Raw genomic sequence first — 24,832 nt, 5'->3', positions numbered from 1 at the left:
ATGTGTCACATTCACCAACTTACAGATTTATTCTGTTCTGTGCAGGGTATCCCCTCCACTCCTTCCCCCGGAAGGAAAACCTTTGTCTGAACAGATGCATTGATGGCTCATGCCATTAAATACTGGCCTGTGCAGGTAACACAAGGAGAGGCTAAAAATATGAGCTATTGAGAAAACTTGCTCTTTGCCAGGAGCAGGAAACCCACTGCAGGCTGGGCTGTCAGGTTTGGGAGCACCTCTTAGTGTTGTCAATAAAAGAGGCCTGTGCAAGCCTCCAAAATAGAACAGACACAATCTCTGCACTGTTGGGTGTGGGCTTTGGGCAGGTTTCACCCACAAAACCCAGTAGGACAGTGGGCTCCAGCAGCACAGCACAAGTCACTGCTGGTCAGGCTTTGGAGCAAGGCAGTGCCTGACACACTGTTTGTCTGTATATGCTCATTGCTCCCCTGCCATGGGGAAGATATTACCTAAAGAGCCCCATTTTTCTGGGGCAGCTTGTTCTGCAGTGGGGGTTGGAGGAAGGGAGCAAAGTCTCTGCTCTGATCTCCTGCACTCACATGAGGAATGGGGAGCAAGTTGTTCCCATACCCTCTGCCAGCTTCAAATCACACCCAGCATGCCCTGAGACCCCTTCCCTTCTTTCAGTGCCCTGCTTGGACAAACAAACTGTTCCTCTACAGCCTCCAGGATCTTCCCCCATGATATCTCACAACAGAAATGAGCTACCTTCTCTCTTCCTCCTCCCCATCCTCTTTTGGACTGGAATGAACTTGGCAGGCCTAGCCAAACCCTTTTCCACCTGTGCCTATCCAAATTAGCACAAACAAGGAGGTGTCAAAATAACTCGCCTGTGTAAGACTCGCTCCCCTTTTTGCTAACCTGGAATAAGTTCTCCCAGGCTGGATCCATCAGGAGCTGCAGACACTGGACTGTGGTGCATTGCTTCTTCCAGCCTGGGGACGACCAGCACTTGCACTGCTAAAGTCAAAAAGCCTAAATGTACCTCCATCTCCCAAAAATTAAACCAAGTTACCATAACTGATGGTGAAATCCTTTCCTCGTGACTTCAGAAATGACACAAGAGCTAAATTTATGTGCATCACCGAGGTGCTGAGAACAGAACAGACCCCATGCTGGAAACAATCCGCATTTGTGGTAACAGCAGCACGAGCAGCATTCAGGCCAGGTGTGACGTGGGGGGAGGCTGCTCAGAATATCTTTCCCCTCTTTTTGGATACTCTCAGCCCTTTGAAAGGCAACAGCAAAAAAAAAAAAAAAAAAAAGTATAGCTTTCTATAAATGAATGCACATGCTGGGTCCTGCTGGGAAAAATATGATGCTGGGGAATGTGAGCAGAAGCTATCCTTCACTGGAGCACTTTCCAGGATCTGTTCCAAAGGATGCAAAGCTCCTTGAGGGCCATCACCATCCTCCTTGAGGGCACACTAGCAACCTCAAACAACATAACTTGATTGAGAAGCAGACAGATTTTCTTCCAGGGATTGTAGGGTGTGTTTCTGAAGCCATCCTTTCATGGCAGGATGTTGCAGGAAGCAAGAGAGCTTGTCCTGCATTATCTTTCAGGTGGTGCTTTCCTCACCTATGTCCTTACATCTTTCTGCAATAGTTTCTTTTTAACTTGCAATTCTCCCAGGAGAAGCAGAATTGTAATCAATAGTATTTAAAAAAAAAAAGAAAGAAAAACACACAATGTGTTCCTCTGTAGATCAGGAAAAGTCTTGGCAGGATTAGTGTTCTGGAATCATTTCAGCAACTGTCCATTTGAGTTCTATTTGAGCAAAGAGAAGCCTAAAGACTGAGATATCAATTGGCCTAGGCTGAGAGTTCAGAGCTGACACTTGCCCTATTTTGGTCTGTGTAATCCTTAATGTCAGGTACAAGTGTTCCAAATGTCTGAGTCTTAAGCCCATTTCCCCACATAGTACTTATTACAGGTTCTAATTTACCAAACCCAGGACACAAATCTCCCTTGCCCTCTTACAATTTGGCCTTCTGTTAATACAAAACCTAAATCCCATGACCAACTTCATGATAGTTGAGCTTTTGCTTCAATGCTCCATCTCCAAAGTTCATGCAGAATCTGAAATGCAGTCTCAGCATCTGCTCATAAAAACAAAACTGCATTTTTTTAGTCCTAAAATTGGGGAGGGATATTAAAAAGACATAGCTTTGTTGAACTTTAGAGCTCAGAAGTTGAAAGATTAAGTATTATTAATGTGTGTTTAAAGCAATTTTGCTGTCTGGAGCTCTGAACAGCTGGTATAGGCAGCACTTTTGCTACAAAGGAAGCTGGCAGGCAGGTTTGTGCATCTCTGGGGTGAACTTGGGAGAGCGTGAAGCTAAAAGAAGTCTTATTAACAAATAAGAGCAATCTCATAGTATTCCCTTCATTCCAGGGAATTCCAGTTATTAAACAAAAATAGGAGCTTTAAAAACAGTTAAGCTTCCTCTGGCTGATCCATCTGTTGGAAGTTTGAGAAGGTTTAGTAAGTGAAGACAATATTAAAAAGCAAGTTTCTTGTCACTCCCTGTGAAGCAGCTGGCTCGGGCTATAGAGGCATGTTACTAACTAGATGGGATGGCAGATCTGACTGACAGTCACACATTGGCAGCAGACTGTCCACACCAGGGTTGCACAGGGGTCAGCTGGAGCCTCAAGATCTCAGTGGGTTTGAGGAATTTTTGCCTTTTAGGATTGAGATATTTAAAAGGCAAAGCTCCTGTTCCTAGAGGTGGACACTGTAGACATCTCTATTCACAGCTCATTCTCCCAACAAAAATCCTGCAAAGAAAGCATCTGGGGAGCCACCTAAAATTTAAGTGCTTTGATAAGCCCTTTGTTGACTTTTTTTTAAGGATAACAGCTGACTGACAACACTTGTTAAAGGCTGCTCCTGTGTCACTTCTGACAGGAGGATGGATGCACTACAGCTCTTTAGGATGCTTCAAAAAGTTCCCCCCATCAGCTCACTTTGTACCATCTTGCTGATCTAGTTAATTTTCTTTTGGTGGTGTTAATTATTGTACTGCTTGTTAAAAAGACATTGTCACTACCCTTCAGTCCCATGAAGCGACAGCAAATTGCTGCAGCAGGAACAGTGAAGAAAAAGCTGTTCCCCTTTCAAAAAAAATCATAGTGATCTAAAAGAACAAGGAAAAAAGTCAATTTATTATTCACTAGAGAACATATTTTGTTATCCTGAATAAACACAGCATCAGTACTCAGTCTGTCTGGAACAGCAGGGAAAGGAAGCTGACAGAATAACAGGTATTTATGCATTTCTTTTAAAAAGAGAGTAGATAGTGATGTGCCATGAATCTGAACAAGAAATTTGTGTGGTTTGTCTGGGGCTTTTTAAATAATCCTAAAAATTTTGATTTGTATTCAAATTTGGAAATCTTGTAAAATATTGGCTTGCAAACCCACAGTCAGAATTAACATTGCCAGATAGTGATATGTGAGGGTAAAACTGGCTCTTCTGCTTTATTTTAATGCACCAGCCTGAGAACTGCAGCAGTTCAGGAGCTGATTCACGAGGTGCTCGTACATCACCAGGGCAGTGGCATCTGGAGGGAAAGCGAGGCAGATGGATAAGGGTGGTAACAGTTTCAAATACCTAATTTTAATCTGCCTCCCCAAGCCTGCAGAGGCCCTAAATGACTTATGCCTCGTCTAACCATACTGAGACAGGCAGAGAGGTCCAACTTGCTTTTTGTGAAAGAAATAGTAACAAACTGAGTCTGCATTATCATAACCTGGATGGGGGGCAGGGGCAATCAATTACTCAAGGAAAGGTGCTAAAGAAGCAGATCCACACTCACCTGGCACAAATATATTATTGAAAAACATTTAAAAAAAAAAATCAAAACAGGGTCTCTTATGTTTGCAAAAAAATGGGTTTTTTTTCTGTGCTGTTTAATAAAGGTATTTTTCAGATGGAATGGAAAAATCAGAGCCTACTTTTTACCATGGTGCTGACTAAGCCTTTACACATTTGAAAAGCACCATAAGCACTTAATTCTTGTTGAAATTTTTACCCAAACTGATCCACATAATGCCTGTAACTTTGGCAGTTTATTTTTTCAACTCTTACTCAAAATCTTTAGGGATTTTCTTTTGTTTGTTTGCTTTTAAAAGGTAAGCTTGTCTGAATATACTTGCACTGGTCAAAATGGAAGTGTGAAATCTCCACGTAAAGCCTGTTTTCACAGTTATGTTGTTCAGGTACAACAGATGTATGTCTTCAGCTGCAGTGACTGCTGCAGGTGTAGGAGGGTAATAACAGGTAGGAAATTAGAGTGTATTGCAAAAGTCTTTGTTGGTCTGGCATTGCATTCCTGACATGATCACCATGCTTAATCTCTTTACATTTACCACCAGCCAGTTCGGTTGCATGACCTCCCTTTTTCATTCCATTACTTGTAACATAAGGGAAATATCAGACAAAGAATGAAATTATACCATTTTGCTCCTCCTCAGACAGTCACACTTGTGCACAGCTCAGACCTCAGCACCTCACCCCATGTGACTCAGGCAGCCTCGATTACAATGAACTGTCATTGCATTTGGTATTTAAATGCTCTCCCTAGCAGATTTGCTCCAAATATGATCTGCACCTGGATGTAGGAAGCCCCATGATTTTTACTACATGCCAGAAAATCGCTTTATTTAATATGAGTTCAGGAATATGGGAAAAGTCTTCAAGTAAGAAGGAGGGCTTTTTTGCCTTTAGATACAGAAAATATTACTAGATAACCAGATAATAAAACCAGTATGTGCCTCTGTAGGAATTGCCACTACCACTGGAATACATGAACTAAAACAAGTGAAGTTATGCAGCTGCTTCCTTATGAAAACAGCTTAAATCAGTGCATTCTTCCTGCTAAACCCAGTGCATACCAAGTAAAACCAATCCCTTGCCTTCTGCACTTAGTGATGTTGTCACTTAGAGAGCATTTCATTGCCTAAACAGGAAACTTTATTCATAAAGACATATTTTCATCTCATCAACATATATTAAATACAGCTAATATAAGTGTCAGTTTTGCAGTATGGAGCAGAAAATTCTTTTATTCATTGAGACAGATAACATTTTGTCTTGCATTTGAAACAGTTGCAAGCAATAACACTTCAACTCCACTAAACAGAAATGGGCCAAGAGTGAACGTGTCAGGTAAATGCCATTACTAGAAGCAAAACACCAGAATTCACTGAATTGCTCCCAGCTCTGGATTTGGTGACACAGTTACAGCAGATGGAAAAACCTGTAGTAGTCTCATGCAAATTTAAAGTAGGGAGATTTAATAAATGGAACATACTTAAAAACCCATCAGTAGCCCAGCCTTATTTCTGATAGTTGATTCAATTTGTTCAGTGATATCTTATTTTCTGTTCTCTGCATACTGAATACTTTTTAGTAATATAAATGTTGAAAGTGTATGCCACCATTATAGCCTAAGGATAAGGGAGGTAAAACTGCTAGGGAGAAGTTATACCTTTTAATAAACCAAGTGATATTGGTGGAAAAAAAAGAGACTGGCTGTCAAACATACAAGGCATCTCTTAATGATACTCCAGAAGCACTGACTACCCTTCCAACTCCATGTTTCTAATTGATTAGTATAATTAGGTCATACCTACAACCATTCTCCTCATCTCAATTTATTTTTATCTGTAGCAGACCAAATTAAGTACTTGTTGAGCCAAAACCCTGTACATCTCATAGGACTATAATCACTGGTCTAAAGATAAATTCTTTTCTTAGATAATGGCTCTCTGCAAGAACAATGCCACACAACAGTACATGTCTATTCTCAGTTGCTATCTGGGAGAAGTTCTATTTGACAATAGAAAAGAACAAGACTCCTGAAACCCACAGCAGCAAGGGTCTGCAAGATGTGCAGTGAACAGCACATTTGTGATCCATCAAGGAATAGTTGTAATGTTTAGATTCATCCATCAACCTTGCTTTGTATTGAAAATAAAGCAATATCTCTTGGAGCTATTTCTTCTGATTGTCTCAAAAGATATAAACAAATGATGCTATGTTAATCTCTGTACTTTATTCACATTACATGTTTACTTTAACATTTCTTTAACGTTCACAATTAAGGAAGAAAACTGCTTTTTCTTAAGGAAGGCTTTAATTCAGAAGCAGTTCTGCAGCAGGTGAATTCTCTCCTGATATTGTGACTGTAAAAAAATCTCAGCCTAATTTCATGGCCTGGATCTCCTGTATAGCAACACATAAATCCAGCTCCTCTTGAGATGACTTGCTGGATTTAGCAGAAAGTCTAAGGAACCAAAACTAGACCACAAAGCAGACTACACTACATTGTAAGCAAAGAAACAGCACCATCAGATTGGGGCTCACTGCACATGGCACAAGGACAGGGGTAGCCAAGCATGTGCTCAGGACCTCCAGCAATGGAGTAGGGGCCCAAGAGTATTGCTAACAATTAGTATTGGAGAGGATTCTTATTCCCATCACTGTCAAGTCTAAATTTTAACCAGAACTCAATCTCAAATGGAAATCTTTCTAAGTGTAAAATTATCTGCTCTCTGTCACTCCAAAAAAGAAGGCAATGATTTATGTGAGGATGCTTGCAGCTCAAAATAACTCCTACACAGAGGACTAATTTCATACTGGAACAGCTCTGTAGGGATGGAGGAAAGAGATGTTAGACCTCTGGACTGGAGAAGTTATCTAGTATTCACTCTGTTTGCCTCAGTTCATCTCTAAAAGGAAGTTAATAACACATTTCCGAAAAGCAACGTAAAAATTGCTTTAAAGATACTGGGAAAATCTGATAGCTCTGACCTGCAGAGGACTTCCTAATGTGTCTGGAAAATAGTACAGTCTCACTACATTATTACTTGCAAAATGAAAGCCTTGTCTAGAGAAGTCAGACTTTTCACATGTTGATCATATAGTGAAGTTTTTGCTATTGGTACAAGTCTTTGCTCATTTTTATTTGTTATTGACAGTACACAGAGTGCAGTCACTGGAGCTACACAACAAGTAAGGGAGTGGGAATGAGTCCATGTTAAGTATGTTTGCATTTTCTGAAATTCATTAGAGTCCCACTCGCTGAGCTGGTAGGAAGTGGGGATGCTTCAGCAGCAGGCACCAGTGAGGATGGTTGAGCAGGGAGCTCCCCATATGGCTCTGTATCCATCTGTGCTGGTCACAACGGGAGCACTGGTGTTGTTTCCAGCAGCAAGAAACAACCAGCCATCTGTAGTGAGACACAGGTCACCACAACATATTGACCATGTTCCAGATATTGGCACAGGGGGAAAAAAGCAGGATCTGCAGGAGACTGGCCCGTCACACCCTGGTTTTAAAGCTTTAGTAGAAATTTGATTATTTCATCCTTGACCACAAGCATGAAATTAACTCATTTCCTAACACCCCAACCAGCCAGCTCTAGGATTTCAGGCAGATGTCAAAACTCCATGACGTGCACTGGCACAAGGCTGCAGTTGTACAAATATGCCTGCAGACAGCTGCTGGTGGGGAGACAGGAGCAGGTTAGGCAAAGATGTGGTTCAGCCCAGAGCGTGCAGCAAAACTGTACCAGATGCTCTGAGCCAACTCGTCTCCAGTTTACATCCACAGTTTTGGCCTTTGCATCTGTTACAAAATTAATTCTCAGCAAATGTGAACTGCACCAAGTGATTCCACAGACATCTACATAAACTATTGTTACATCTTAGCAAGTCTCAGTTAAAAGCTGATTTGCTTTTAATAAAGGTCCTTAGTCCATTCCTATGATAATCAGTATTATTATTTGTGACCATTATTAATCACAGCCATAAGGAACAGCCAGTAGAGAAAGAAAAAGCCACAACAAGTGAATTTATAGGAAATGGTTCTCTCATATGGAGACCCTCAAGATGCATTTTGTGATGTTATGACAAAGACCAAGAGCCCAAGTGAATTTAGCTTAATCCAGGACAATTTCCTTCATCCTCCTGCCTCTCCCTCTCTCATCACCCTTATTCTTCCTACGAAGTCCTGGTTCTGCTTTCAGTTATTTCTATTTGCTGCCTGGTCCCACAGCATCTCAACACAAAAGCAGCTGTGAACACATTCCAGCCTGGAGATGGCTGGTTCATTTAGCAGTAGGCTCAGCTAGTCTGGGATAGCATTTTCAACCCTGATGGAAAGCTGATTTAGTTTGCAGCATTTCTTTATACACTCTGCAGATACTGTCACTTCATCCCTCGTCCCCTTTCCAGATTCTTGCTAAATAGTTTAAAAATCTCATCACTGAAATCCCCCACTGATCCTAGTATTGATCCTAGTTTCTAATCTATAGCATAACTTTGCCTCTCACCACGTGCTTGTTTCCTGAGCAGCTACAGAAGTGCTTATTGATGCACTGTGACACCATCATCCATGTAGCAGGAAAGTGCTCCAAGCATAAACAGTTTGGCACACACTGAGGTATAGCTGCCTCCACCCTAAGAGCTCTGGGATGATTTTACTCAGTCAATATACTGCACTTGCCTCTAATAGCCTAGATCTTTCTACACCACAAAAAGCCTGTTGCATTAAACTTAGCCAAGACCTGGGGAAACCACCCTGCTCAAGGAGTTCTACACCTGTACTCACAGCCATGGCCTCACACTGGTGTCTGCCTTGCATCCATGCCTTCACATTTCCCATGCTCTTGCACTGACATTTTGACTTTCAACTTCAGCCCAGCTGGATAAGTGGAAAGTATTTTCCTTTTTCTAGTCTAGGTCAAATGTAGATTGAAACTTCATATCCTAAAGCTGGTGATTCACCAAGGAATGCATGAGACCTTGGCCCAGTTTTCACCAGGCTGCACGGGTCCAAAAGCTGTAACATCACTGTTATGCCATGAGATATTGCAAACCTGTTTCTGCAGTGCCTACAGCCATATTTCTGAATATAGATTACTTTTTTTTTTTGCTTTCCAAGTTTAGAGATGTAGTCACTGTGGATCACACATTGCAAATAGAGCGAGTAATGAATGAAGTTTTTAGTGCAGGTCTAACAAAAACTTATACCCTATACTGAATTCTATTCCATGGAGTAATTATTGCAGAAGGTCAGATCTCTGACAGGGGAACCTTTTTCACAAATTCTTTTTCACAGCATTATTCAGCACCTGCCAAGTCCAGCAGGAATTCTTCCACGGATTTTAATGGGCTTTGGATAAAGTCCTGTTACCTTGCTGGATACATTTGTTGAAGATTAATTTGAAAAATTCAGCAAATATTTAATTAATAATAATAATTTGGAATAAGAGGCAAATGGCAATGCTCCCCCCACCAGAAAGTATCAAAGTGTGACTATATTATATTCATAATTAATAACACACATATCTGAACTCTAAATCAGCAATGCCAGCTTTAAAGATCTGCAACATTTAATGATACAACAGCTTTTCATACAACAGTTTGTCCAGGGCTGGGTTCAAATCTTGTGAATTCAGACACAAGCTCTATTTACTATTTGATGGGACACCCTCCTCCTCCTCCTCCCCTGGTCAGCTGGGATAGGGACTCCCAAAGTAGCCAGCACTGATCCCGAGGAGAAACAGCATTTGAGAGCTGCAGAACTTGAGAGTGAATGGAGAAAGTTTCTCTAGAGAATGTGTCACCAGTGCATGCAATCTTTAGAAAAAGGAGTCTATCACTCCTGTCATGATCCCACCCTGTTACCAAAGTTTCAGGATATTTTCCCAAAATTATGGTCAGACAAGGCAAAGGCTCAGGCTGCTTTAGCAACTGTCACTGGCAACTCATCGGTATTTTGCAGTTAAAAAGGGGACAGAATCTGCTCTGTGGCAGCTATTGTCTCCTCACCCCCACTCTCCATGGTCTTTTTTACACACAGCAATAGGGATATTTTAACAGTTCAAAGAAAGATGAGAAGAAAGGAACAAAGACTCCTTTCAGTGTTGTGGAGAAGGTCAGACTGTTGGTTCTAAAGTCTTTGCAAAAACAAAATGGGAAACAAATAGTTTCTCTTTTCTCCTTCCCCAAGGTGCCAAGTACTCTGTTAGGTTACCCTTAGCCATTGTGATGAAGTTTTTCATTTTCTGATGTAGTTGAAACACAGCAAAAGAGCAGAAGAAATATGGAGCTAGAAGAGGCAACATTGCCAGAGGAGAAAGTAATAACTCAGAAGCTCTCCTTGCAAGCTTGCCAGAAGTTACCAAAAGAAAAAAAAAATCTATTCCAGAGCTTGGTTGCACAGATCTAACACCACTTGCTAATACAGTTAATGTGCTTTACAGGAAGCTTAACATTCCTATTGTCAAATAGCAATGGGCCCTATTAGCTGCACCTACAGCAGCCTCAGCTTCTGATATCAGAGTGTTAAGGAAATATTTTCTTTATTTTTGAAATATCTTCAAGCAACTCTTTTAAAAGTAGTTGTTTCTACTGCATATTGTACATAATGCTGTTACTAGAGATAGCAGTTATTTTTTTGACTATCAGCTGAAAAGTTACCTGTGTTTTAGTGGCTGGGAAGTGACCAAGTCCTGGAAATATTTAGTGCATGTATAATACTGTTCAACTAAATTTCACCAGTGTCTCTGTGCAGCATCTTAAGTGGGTTTTTTTCTATGGCTCTAGGATTTAGATACCTTCAGCTCTAACATACAAGCCTTTACAGTAATGACTTTTAAAAGCAGTTTTTTCCACCCTTAAAGAAGTTTCTTTCAGAGAATGTTTTCTTCTTGCTTTCTATCTGTAAGGGCTGCCCATCTACTGCATCTTATTAATCAGAAGACTATAAAGACTCATCTATGGTGATCCAAGAGTCTTCTCAAAGTTTATTACTTTCAATTTGTCTGCTCAAAGAGGGAGAGAATTCCCTTCACCCTGTACAGAGCAAATATAGATCATTCAGACTGTAAAACAAAACAAGAAGAGCCAAAGCTCAGCTTTTCTTCAATGCTCATTAATTTTTAGTGGTTAGAAGGTCACTTGAGATGGAGTCTCAGTGTAATTTTGGACCCTCATAACAAAATATTTTAGTGTTAAAGTTGAGCAGAAGAGTCAGAGAACTGACTGCAAAACATCCTTGGAGAAGAAACCATCTTTTCCTGTAATGGCAGACTGCTGGCCCAACGGGACTGAACTTTGTCGATCTCTGGATATTATGGTAATATATGCACTTTTAAGAAAAGTCTGGGAATAAGTTTGACTAAACACTGCAGAGCAAGAAGTCTCTATTGCTGTATGTTTGAACAGCATTCAGTACATTGGGGTCCCTGGTGTCCTATCCATGGAAAACAATACAAGACTGAGACTTCCCTAAAAATGCCAAAGCAGCCTTGGGAGTCTGCACATGCCTCAGGCTGTCATAATCAAGTCAGAGCAGGTTCTGCTGCCAGTGGCATGGGAAGGAGTCAGGTGTTGCATCGTATTTAGCTTCCTTGATTTCCACCTCATGAGCAAATAGTTGTTACCTGCTGTGGGTCTGAAAGGGGCCTTTTGAGTACAGGCTGAAACACTTTAGATTTGTAAGTAGAAGCTTTGACTCTGGTGTCATCCCACCATCCCACTGGAAGTGATGGGATAACAGCAACTGAGCTCCTGTGGCAAAAATTACTGGAGCACCTCTGAGATCTGTCCCAGCCCTATTATTTAAGAATCTATTAGAGACACACTTTCATCTCCATCTAGTATCTCTTTCAAGTATTAATACATTTAAAGACAGATGAGGATGAATAACTCCAATATCTAGTTCAATAATTTGGGAGTCCACTAGTAGAGTAAGAGGGACACCTTCTCAGCAGTGAAAGGGTATACCCAAATGACAACAGAGGTGCCTTCTTTCTTCTCCTTTAATACATTTTCAGACATTCAGTTTCCCCAGCTGCTGATACCGTAAAAATGTTGCTTGGCAACATGGTAATGGGGGGGAATCTTCAAAAACATTAGGAGTTTTTGTCCTTAGAAATGTACTAGTTCAGCACATCCAGCCTCCTACAGATTCATTTTAGAGGAAGAGGCACAATGATTTCCTCCCATGAACTAGTTCCAGCAGCCTTTAAAGCAAAGCAGTCAAAATGGGAGAGGAGAAGGGGGTCCCTCAGATGCTGAAGGGGGGGACAGACCCCTGTGGGAGTTGCAGGCAGTGTGTTCCCATCTCCCTTCCTCTATCTAAGGTTGAGACTTCAAATGACATCTCAGACAAGACACCTGCAGACAAGGTATTGTAACTTCTTCATGTGCAATAAAGACATTTCCTTCCAAAGGGTTTGCCATAATGTCCTAGGATGCAGAGATCAACCCCATCTCTTTTCCACTCCTAATTATGAGCTGCTCACTAACAGTAATTAGTGGGAACATGCCCAATCTGCTTCCAAAAGTGGAAGTACAGAGGCAGGGAAGGGGGCAGGCTGCTGAATACCTGGCAAACCCAAGGACTGAACTTTTCAAGAAGAATATTAGAAGCAGCTGCACTTCTTTAATGCTGACCTCTTGTGAACAGCCACACGAGGGACTACCAGTTAATTACTTCAATGAATACCCACTGGAGTATCAACATTCCCAGAAAATGTTACCATGTGAGGCTCATAGAGAATAATTTTAAGTTCATGGCTTTTCTCCTCCTCTCCTTTTGCACTGAAATTTGTTATTGCCACTGCACTTTTGACCTCCACAGAGCTATTTGATTCATACTGCCAGAGCATGGTTACACGCATTTATCACCCATAAAACACAACACAGCCTTAAATCCAGAGAGTATGTTCTGGTTTGTTCAAGGCAAGGAGTAAGTGATGCAAGTTCTTGAAAACACAAAGTACCTATATTTTTAAAGCAAGATCCCAAAGGATGTCTGTCTTTATGTAGCTGGAGGTAAACAACACTGGAACATAGAGCTGCTGTGATGGCATCACAGACTCCTCAGCATCACATGGAGTCGTGTCTGTGGTTATTAATGCAGAGGTAAGAAATACAGATGGTGGGTCTCATAAGATCAGTGTCAAAATGTCTGTCAAGTTTGAGTTGTACCTATTGAGTCCCACAGTTACCTAAGCAAGAGGAAATACAATACATTAGAAAGAACAGACTGTACAAGTGGAAGACTCTAGGGTAAATCTCATGCAGTATCACAAATGATTGTAAACAGGAACAAAACACTGGATTAATGCATATATTTTTCAGATTAGAGTTATGTAGATTAGGAACAGGTCCCCTGAAATGAAAAGCTGTTGAAAGGCAACAAAGAATCTGGCCAAATCAGTCTAGACTTGGGAAGTCTTTGAGCACTGTGTAGGGAAAGAAACACTCCTCCAAAAGGCTGCTGGTAGTCTGCTAACTCAAACTCCTGCTGCAATGCCAATTTAATTAACACGCTTAACTGTTCAGAGATCTCCAGGATTACTCACTGGATTGGCAGACTTTTCTCACTGCTAATTGTGTTACTTCACAGTGAATGAGAGGGAGATGAATGAGTAGAGTAGCGCCATCTTTTCTTGCTGAAAGAGGATTCACACTAAGTAAGTTGACTGTGACATACTGTCTTGTTTTTGCAGGTTTAGCCTATATAAATAAACATGTGAGAGCTACTGAAAGCTAATGAGCTGGATGGCAGCAAAACAAAGTCCTCCAGCGGCTGCTCATGGCACAGGCACTTGGCAGAACTTGGTGGCACATCCACCCGACACAGCAAAGCTCAGTCCACCTTCCAAATCACCAGACAGTCAGTGTCATGTGTGCTCCATGTCTGGACAAGACCCTTGTGTGTAAACACTCTCCAGAGGCTCTGATTAAACAGAAAGTCTCCCTAGCTGAACATCTGCCATGCAAACCCTTTTCTTGGTTGACCAGCCTTTCCTGACAGAAGGGGACAGAAATATGATGGCAATATTGCTGGTATGGACAGAGCCTGAGGTTAAAGCAAACAAAACACAGGATGCTCAAGGGATGACAACATTCCTCCTAAAGAGCCCGATACTCCCAGATTAGCTCATCTGTTTAGACTGAGGCTGGAGCATCCAGAAGGGAGACTATCAGCAGGATAAAAAGGCACTGAATGTTTTGGATCCTTGGGGTTCTGCTGCTTTGAGAAGAGGCCTCCAGCTATGCCAAGGGACAAGCCTACTTTCTTTGACTGTGGAGAATTGAGTTTGGAATTGAGGGCAGCCTTAGGGCTCCTCTGCAAGTGCAGTCTAAATATAAACCTGCACCCATGAATTTACTGGAAGTTTCAATGCTCGTTTCAAATTTAAATGTCAGTGCAAGATTAAAACTTAAAGTCCTCAGTAATAGCTTGTACCTCCTTAAGATACATGGCTAGAGGCATCCAATATCTTTAATTAAATTGCAGTGGCAACTAACTTCTGGACCTATGCGTAAGGGGCAAAGGAGAGCTAAAGGCAGCCACAAAGCTACTGCCCCCCATCATCTCATTGCACACTGATATGTTCACTTCTCAGAAAAGAGAGGTATACCCTGGTACCACATTTACCTGGGGAGTATATACCTGGGACACTCCTACTATGAGATTACCTTTAGGGAAGTCCAATCATTTTATTTCACTAACAAATTGAAGTATGAATCAACTATAAAAATATTTTAAGTAGATCCACCCTCCATATGCTCAGTATTCATATAGAAAATATTGGCATAGATGAACTTGAGAGACAGTTTAACATTTCAGTACAAAGTTAAAAGCTCTTACTCAAGAGAGATTTTCAGGGCTTTTCCTGTGAGCCCCAAGACTCCCCTGCACAAGTGGTGTTTTTAATCTAACCAACTCTAAAGGATACTTTTCAGGTTCCTCTTGAATTCAAAAAGGAAAAAGCACCACTCATTGGACATTTAGGAGAGAACCAAACCAAGATAATCCACCAGTGTCTCCCCACCACTTCCCATGCCCAAAGAGAGGGTGTTTTCTCCCACCCAAAACAGACTCAAAGCAACTCTCCACGACAGGGAGAGGGAACACAGACATTTCTAGCTGCTATATAGCATCATATATTTGTAACCTAATTTCTCTTGACCAAACTCCCTGACACCTATGGGTTCAGGTGCTGTATCTGGAAACAGTGTTAACCTACAGGTAACTGGTGTCTGACTTGACCTTTACAATTTATATTCCATTACAGTGTTATGACAAACTGAGAAAGTCTAAACCAAAATAATCAAGCAAAGTGGTTTGTGGTTTAAAGTTCTACTGCTCAGTAGAGAAAACATATTTAAAAAACACAGCTCAAAAAAAGCTCAATTTTTCAGCTTTTTATTCCCTGTAGGAATCAGCTGATCAAATTGCTCAGTGTTTTATTCTTCAGTTATTAGTCCTAGTGGTTGAGAAACGATTCCTGGTTTCTTATTCTTTTCATAGTGTAAAGCTTGGCAGCTATAGGAATTTCACCACAAAAAAATGAAGACACTGATGTTCCAGATGAGGGAAAGAACCTCACAGAGGCACAGACTCAAAGTCTCTCTAACTGTGGATTTTGCAACTCGCACAGAGGCAAGAGGGAAGTCTTCCCCTCTTCCTCAGTTACATCCATGTTAATCATGTTACGTTGTGGTTGCCTGTAGCAGAGCAGATTTTGCCTGTTAACTAGCAAGAATTCACAGGCAACTTGTGATTTTTTTCTTTTAAGAGGCTAAATTTATGGATTCCACTATTAAAAATTAAAACCTCAGACTCTAGCAAACACTGATTTAATGCAGTCTTGCCTCTTTATTATCACCCCTTACAATGCACTTCCAGCATGCCAACCTTTCCACTTGTGCCCGTATTACTGAAGGAGTTATGCTGTGACACAGATTAGGAATGAATACAAAGTAAGACACCAAGCCCATGTCCCCAAGGCTGCCAGAGTTCAAGACACATTTGGACAATACTCTCAGGCACATGGTGGGATTCTTGGGGTGGTCCTGGGCAGGGCCAGGAGTTGGATTTTGATGATCCTTTTGAGGCCCTTCCAACTCAGGATATTCTATAATTCTTTTCACCTTAAAAAGGTCAGATTCCTTTATCTGGTTCTCAGTGGTGCTGCACAAGCACAACACCCAAGCCCACGGAAGGGATTCCCAGCTAAACATTGATGTGGTAAGAGAATCATGCAAGGGATAACACTTTGCATGTTTTGATCAGTGAAACCACAGCCTAATACTGGCTCTAGTCCACGTAGGTGACCAGCTCCTGCCATGGTTAGATTGTGTGGAGTTTCTATAGAGGGCTTACAGAGCACAAAGTGTAGGTAAACTGATCAAAACAGTAAAAATCCTACCCCCAAAAAAATCCTGCTCTTAAACTTCATTCTATTTTCCGTTTAATCTGCAGAATCCATTTTTATCAGAGAACTTGCATTCATATCTTTGATGCAAGATCACTTTCAAGAACTCTGGAATTACTTGAAGTCACCTACTCAGTGTTAAACTTACAAACATCATGTATCCTCAGTTAGATTCATTCACAGGCTATTTCTACTAGAAGTCCTTGACTTTAGAACACTATTTTTCCATATTGCTACCTTCAGAACTTTCTTTTATTCCTTTTTTTTTTTTGATAGAAAGCTCTCACTTAATCTCACCATTTAAAAATGTACAGGTAGCAGAGACATCAACTTACACCTCTATTTTGAAACTACAAAAGGTGATTATTCTAACCTCAGGTTAGTTTGGGCATAATATACAGTATACAATGAAAGATTTTCCTCAAGGAGTTGAAAAAGCCTAAGAAAGAACCAGGGCTTGCTTTGAGGCTACTCAAGTGCAGCTTCTTTTAAATTCTAGTCATCAATAGAATCTCCCATCAATTTCAGTCTTAATGGATGCTACTAAACCATTTATAACATGATACTTTCAGCACAAATAACTGCAAAAATAGTGGTCTATGTTTAAAGGTTTACATACTCTGTCAGGCAGACAAAATACTGAGTGGTGACTAACCTATATGCTTAATGACACATACCATCCCATCATCAGGATATTCATTTTCCTCGGCTCATCTGAATAAACCAAGGATATCTCTGTACTGCCATCTGCTTTGCTGCTTGTTTTGTTGTTGCTGTTCAATCACTGCACACAAATAGAAACACTCTAAGTGTAGCACAGAGGTCCTGATGCAGTTTGAGACACATTTCACAAAAAAGTACACAAGAAAATACCCCATGTAGTGTCAGAGTACACACTATGACAACTTCAGACACAGCACTGGTGAGCTCTGTTGTTAAGGGACTGGGAAACCCTCTTTTTGCTAGAGCAGGACTTCAGATCAAGCAAGAGGGAAGAAGGAAAACAAAAGAAATCTTGGTGGAGGCCAAAATTCCAAAGTCATTATAAGCAGTTCTCAGATACAGAGTTTTGAACACATTTCCTTCTGTTTACTATCCATCCTACAGCACAAGTTTCCTTTGGGGAGATCTAGAGCTTTTATTTCACCTACCTACCCTCACAGCCCACATGAAACCTGGCAGAGATCAGTCTCTAACCTCCACAGAAGGCCAGGTAAAAATGCTTTGCCTAAATAACAATACTGAGAGGTGAAAAAAATGCTTCCAAGAGTTCTGAGAAAGCATTTATGCAAAGCAGGACTTGAGAAACCTGTGTCTGCTAATGCTCTAGTGACAAGGAACAGCTTATAGATGTAGATAAAACCCTCTTGGCAATTGCTGGTGACAGCAGTCAGGGCCAAGTTCAAATAGCCAGAGGGATTCTTAAAATTAACAAGGCTGTAAAGCTAAACCTGGCAGAGGATTCCAGAGAATGTTAGATTATTTTCCAAGTACCCTGCATGAAGTGATTATGCTTCACCTTTCAAAGCAGGAAATCAAGGTCCAAACTGAGGAAAGCTCGGGAGAGAAGTTAATAAAGCATCAACTTGAGTCAAGACATTTGTCATATTTGCATGCCCAAACTCCCCAGCAACCAATCTGACTGTCCATTTCCCAGGTAAAGCACATCACTCCCTCCAGTGTCACCCACTAAACTCCCTCCACTCAGGCACAGTGGGTAGCCCAGAACAGGCCTCAGGCAGCTCCTCTACATAAATTCAAAGTGACATATTTACCTGAAGAATCCACTACCTACATCAGCGACACCAATTCCATCTCTATTAGTCGGAAAGCACTGAAGAAAAAAATGACATAGAAAAAACCCTTTTAAGATGTCAATTCATTGCCATCTATCAAGAAAGCCACTCTGTGGCATGTCCTGGAAAAACAACTCAGCATCACAGAAACCTCAGTGGAAAGATCCCACCCAGAGCTCTGGGAGGCAAGATCTGTTCAAGATTGGATGCTCTTCTCCAGCTTCTCATTTCTGAGCTTGACTTCACTAATGAAACAACTTTTCAGCTGGGTCTGATTGGTGCCAGCTTAGTTAGTGCCAGCTTGAGGAGTTTCATGGAGGAGTTTGTAGCAAGTAGAGGCATAACAGAGTTGTCAAAGTTTGTGTGGCACAAGTGCACTTTTCTGATGTGATTTCTTGTTTTAATAAACTGCAATAGAGAGTAGTGAGACTCAAACTGCATCCACATGACAGAGGTACAGGCAGGCCTGGAATCTCGACCAGCTCAGGATGTCCCTGGAGGAACTGTGGGTAGGACACTTAAAGCTCTCCTCAGCCACTTTCCTTTGTTCAACAAGAGAACAATAGACTTATCTTCCAGGGCTACAAGTTAACACGAAAAATGTGCTTTTAAAGATGCACAAACAGCTTTAAAAACTTCATTTCAGTTTTGAAATTTTTTTTCCCAAAATGACAAAAACCAGGCTTTGAGCCAAAGAGCAAAGCTTTTAACATAAAACTTCAATAAAGAACAAAGATTATCTATTTCATCTCTCCAAGGTATTTACAGCATTACACAGAAAGGGATTGCTGGGGCTATTAGCTGACTAGTTACATTGTAGTTTTAGAGACTCATTACAGTGCTCTACAATTATTGCCAACTCATACTAAATTGCTGGCTTCTCTAAACCCAGGAGACCTAAATAGCACTTAAGAGACAAAGACCTGACAATGTTAAGCTAACCCAAGACCAGTGACTTCCCAGTCTGTGAAACAGCACAGTAAATGTGTGTCCACTCCCCAGCATCAGCCTCTCCAGATCTCTTTGCCATCCATTCAAACAAGCAAGATGAATCAGAGACCTTGCATGGGTGAGGCTGAAGGCTCTGATCAGACACTACATCATTCAAAGCAGCAACACTAATGTCAAAATATCCTTCAATCCTCATACCAATGCTTGTTAACATCCCAAACCTTCCTCTTGCCCCTCCAGCACCAGTTGTCTCACAGCTCAGCTGAGGAACAAACACCATTACAGGGAAGCAAATGGGCAATTGGCCAGTGCAGCTGGTGAAAGGGAGGATGGAGATTCCCTCTTGTAAGCTGGCACTATTACCTACATGGCCTGAAATCACAGCTGCCCTCTGAGAACAGCTCTAGCAGAGAACACCACTGAGTTGTTCTCCCCTCTTTGGCTGTGAGCTGCAGGCTTCCTCCAGGCCAAGCCCAGAGCACTGTCTGAGGAGAACCAGCCTTTCTTCAGGGACCTGCAGAGAGCAGGTCAAAACGAGACACCTGCAGCTTTTCTGGTAGCTACCAAGGGAGCTGCAGTTGACATTTTGGGCAATGGGAATTCAAGGCTGGTTTGATGTAAAATAAAATTAGGTCTTTTTTTGTTTCCAGTAGTGCTGAAAAAAAAAAAAACCTAAGAAGGCTCATGCCATACCACTGTTGGAGCCCAAATGGTATGGAATAAAACAACCAGTGCAGATGACTGAAGCAAAGCAGTAGAAAAAAATCACTGAGAACAGCCCGTGCCACCCTGATGCTTTGAGTTTATGAAACAAACTGCAGGTTTAAAACTTTCCTTCAAAACATCTCCAACCACTCCCTCTGCCACAACACCTCCTTCCCACTGAGATTAGGTACCCTTGAGAACATAATTTCTTGTAGCAAAAGGGGAGAGAAACTCCAGAGCAGAAAGTCACTGTAAACCCACCTACCAATGGTGAAAATACAACACCACACCAGCCACACAGCAGCTCAGAGCTGGATTTAAACTCTCCTTCAACTCCTCTTATAACCTTTACCACCTCCAGTTAACCCAACAGGCACCGAAGCAGCCCAGCCACTACCACCACATCCTTCAGGGGACAGCCCAGCTGCCCAGTCCTCCCCACAGAGGTGCTTTAAAAATACTCCAACTTATTTATTTGCAGAGAACTGATGAGTAGAGGGCTTGGTTAAGCTTGTACTGCCTTAGGTAGCCAATACCATTAGTCACACTCTTAGTCATAACCCTTTTGTATCCTACCTTGCAGTTCTGTGCATAGTTGACTGCATTCCTCCTGAAGTGGGGAACAGCAGGGGGTGAGAGGTCCAGCAGACAATGCAGCTACAACCCTACTCTTTCCTGTCCTGGAGCTTTATAAACCTTCCCTAACACCCCGTCACCTCCCACCTCCCTTCCACACCTGTGCTGAATTGAAGGATAACAAGCACTTCACTCAGCCCTTCCTCTCCAGACTCCCATCCACCCCTGGGGCAGTGCTCTGCAGATCCAACCTGCCCCCAGGAGAAGCAGCCTGATCTGTCAGGCAGGATGTGGCAGCTTCTAGGCTTGCTGTTCTGCCCTGTCACCTCAGGACAAGTCTCGTATCTCTCTGGTGACCCAGTGGGCAAAGTAATCATGGGTCCAGCAGGCTGGGCAGGTTAATAGTGCAGGCAGAAAATACAGCACAATAACCACTTTTTTTCAATGCTGTTACAAAGGACACCAAAGCCATGATAACTTTTGGTATCTCAGCTCCACGGACATCTTTTCAGGGCAGAGCTCAGTCTCCAGCACACAGAAAGATGGTAGCTGTTAATCAGACTTTCCCTCTTCTGCAGCCCAAGAGGGGAGGTTAAACACCAGCAAGACTTACCTTCAGCCAAGCAGCCACTTTGGGTCTCTGTGCAGGGTGTTTGCAACATGGTGATAAATAAGGGAGTGTTTCTCCTTGGCAAGGCTCTCCATCACGTTAAATGAAGGCTTGACAGCTTTGCTGCTTGAAGCCTGCCCTGCATGTTGACTTCAGCAAGGAGAGAGCAGCTCCACATCCAGGGTCATGGTTTCATGTCAGCAGTAGCAAAAACAACAGTCCAAGGACTTAGGGGGAGGAGAGCATAAAGGTGGGATCCTTATGGGAGAGATACATAAAGCGAATGGGTGGGAAGGGTGGGGTTTTTTGCTGAATCCGACTAGCAGGAAAAATTAGGAAAAAAGGGTTCTAATTCTCAGTTTGACTGACCTTCACTGCTGTCAGACTTTTCTGTCTTCTGATGATCTCACACCTGACAGGAAGCAAATCTTCTGATGTATTTAATGTCAGAGCGTATTTGATACAGACAACCACCCTCATGGCTCTGCTGCATCTGCTGTCCTCCAGGTTGGGGGGTGACAACTAGTTCAGAGGGTATTAACCAGCTTAGGGAGATGTTTGTGCCCCTTGGAAGGTACAGAGCATGCAAGGGTAGGGCAGCTTCCAGAGAAAAGACTAAAAAGCAAAAAATGTGTGCCTAGAAAGTGATTGAGTTGCTGGACTGACTGCCAGCTGCAGAGACCTGGCCTGCTCTGTGTGAGTTCATGGTGGGAGAGGGACAGGGGTTAATGAACCCATTTATTCCCTATACAAGTTAATGGTTCCAGTTGGCAGTCTAGTAAATGTTAGCTTTTACTTTTTAAAGCCTATCTAATTTTCTGATGTGCTCACAATTAAGAAAATGTTTAAGCAGCTCCCCAAAAAATCCCTAAAGTTTTATGTGGGAGTCCTATTATATTCCTTCCCTTCCCAGGCCCCTAACCCAGCTTCCCATCTTGGCTGGCACTGACTCACTCTCCCTTTGCTCCTCTCCTCTACTTTCTCTCCTTACTGCTAGCAGAGTTAGTGAACCATCACAAGCACAGTAAATATAGCTTGTCTCAGCTTTGGGAGATAGTATTCCAGTTGCTATTGTATCATCCCTCCGATCCAAGTGTTGCAGAAGTTCATATCAAACCCTGTTACCCTTGTTGCTGTTCTCTTGACATCCTCTAAACACCAATTAGGCAGCCCTGGCTCAAGGAAGCTGACAGCTAAACTGATGGTATGACACAGTTCAACCTACCCATGAAAGGAGTGGAATAATATTTTTCCTTTCCAATTAATGTTTATCAGAAGATTTCCCAAGGTCATATGCAACATAAGCTTCCTGCAGCCCTTCAGAGATACAGCCAAGGCCATCCTGTGCTGTCCTGGCCCCTGTTCTGTGCATGGGTGCAGGTGATCCACTGTCAGTCACAACAACTGTTTCACCTTCCAGGAACACATTTTTTGTGGTCCCCAGCAAGTGAAAGGTTCTGAATGAAAAGGCACACACTATTTGTCCTAAATGTAGAAATCACATCTGCAGGGGGATAAATAGCTTTGTGTCAGGTAGACAGAAGCTAATTGAAGACTTTCACTAAAACTGTACAGTATTAAAAGGTAAAAGATTCATGTTAAAGCAGCTATAAAATAATAGAGAGAGATAACTGTTAAACTCATATTGCTCTGTTTGTTGTATAGACTATATTGGTTCCAGGAAAAGTAAAGAAACACATCCATCTCCCAGAGAAAAATAAAGAAACACATCCATTTCCCAGAGAAGAATATTACTATTTGTAAATTAGTATTCCCATTGCTAATATGCATGTCATCAAATTCTGTCATCATTCCTTCCTTTTAAAAATATTTTGATGGCGTTTTAACTTCCTTAAATTCTTTCATGAGGTTAGAATGGGTAAGACACAACGGTGGTGAGCTGTGCTACTCAGATAACCTTTTATTATTCATGACATAAAGCTGTTGAACTAGGAAGTTGATTATTATTCTGTGGGAACAGAAACGGTTTGGACAGCTAGATTGGTACCATTAGAAACAAAACAAAACCAAAGCAAAACGAAAAATCCGTAACAGCAAAACAAAGACAAGCTTTTGCTAGGTCAGCTCCTGTGCTTTGCCTCAGGGAAAATAGATGCCTCTGTTGATTTTGCAATTTTTATTCCTCGGCTCAGGAGGAGGCATTTGGGAGGAAATTATGGATGGTTTTACTTGGAGGAAGTTTCATTTTCAAACTGCTCTGCCCACATGAGCTTTGCACAAAAGGTCTCTCAGGGCCCCCTTTTGGTTCTCCTGTGCTGGGGGGAGGCTTCAACAACCAGCTCTTTGGGATGGTGTGGGGGAGGATGATCAGGCAAACAAAGTTGCTCCTCATGTCTTCGGTTAGGAGGAGATTCCAAGCCTGAATGAATTATTTCAGTTCATCGCTTGACACTTCAATCATAACCATGAACTGAGGCTGGAAGATTTGCATCCGAGATCTGGCCAGACTCAGCCAAATTAATCCATTTTTGGACTTTACATTTGTATATTTCTTTTTTTCCACCGTCACGGACTTAAAAAAAGGGCATTCATATTTCTCATTGCTGCTTGGTGAGCAATATGGAGGTGTCAGGGAGGTGTCTAGCAAGGCATGTCTTTGAATCCTCCAAAGTATTTGCTGGGCTGTACTCAGAATAACACAGCAGTGCTATGTCCTGTACGTGAGAACATTCCGATTATCACAGGAATGGAGAGATGCTGACAATCTCAAAGTGTGAGGAGCACATGGGCATGCACATGGATAGCCCACAGACCCTCAGCACTGAATGTCTACTCCTCCCTGGCAGTTTTTGGTCTTCCAAGACTTCTCCCTGAATTCCTCACTGGTACACTCCCCTATGCCCTGACCAAGTTTCATCAGGCATTGCCAGATGATAGTTTTTCAAGAAGGATACTCTGATTGCCTGGGGAATGGGATCTACCATGTCCTCATTAACCTCTTGCACAGTATAACTCATTATCACTGTTTGTATCTGATCTAATGTCATTAGACAAAAATTCCCAGTATATTATTAGTAGAGCATTTTGAAATGCTCAGCACTTCTGAGAAACCCTTTCAAAGAGGTCTCTCCTTTTGCATGGCACACGGGTTTATGGCAAGGGAGAGAGAATAGTCCCTGCCAGCACCTCATAAAACCTCAGAGCAACAGGATACTGCTGTAGGGGTAAGAACTGTTTGTGTATATTCCTTCCTTTGTATATTTATCATCGTTCTTCACTGCTTAAATATGAATTGATGGCTTAGTTATGTGCAGTGTTTCTTCGGGGGGTCTGCCAATGCAGTAATGAAATGGGTGTCCTGCCTGGCCAACAATTACTGTCCCCTCTGTCTCCTGTCTTCTTAGCCTGAGGCACAGTCTGTGACTCACAGGGAAATTGCTTGTCCAGTGTGATGGTTTTGTTCCTCTGTTTATGACCTGTCACACAGCTGTGCAGCCACTGGAGAGTCAGGTTTGCCCAGCACTGCCAACAAAAAAAAACAAAAACAAAAACAAAAACAAAAAACCAACAAAACCCAAACCTCACAAAAAAATGAAAAAAAGCCCTCAAACACCAGATGGTTGGAGAAGGCAGAAGGGCAGGTGGACCCTGAATTTGCAGCTGAGCAGTCTGTGAGATGTGCCAGCTGCTGCGCACAGCCCAGCAGGACCGGCAGCACCTGCACACCAGGTTGGAAGCACCAACAAGTGCAGCAGAGTGAGGGGAGCAGAAAACATACCACAACGAGGAGCTGGGAAGCCACCCTGGGAAAGAGAAAGGAGTGTGAGTGGATGGGAGAGCTGTGGCACTCCAGAGTCCCCAACAAAGCCATCACAGTTTGCAGTGTCCATGGTCCAGGCTGGCATCATGTTCACGGTTAGCAGAGAGCTGTCTCAGCTACGAGCCCTGGTCACAG

This window comes from Pipra filicauda, unplaced genomic scaffold, assembly GCF_003945595.2.
Source record: "Pipra filicauda isolate LSUMZ 115617 unplaced genomic scaffold, ASM394559v2 scaffold3_size10097308_pilon, whole genome shotgun sequence".
NCBI classification, from domain to species: Eukaryota; Metazoa; Chordata; class Aves; order Passeriformes; family Pipridae; genus Pipra; species Pipra filicauda.
Note: the sequence above shows the minus strand (reverse complement) of the source record.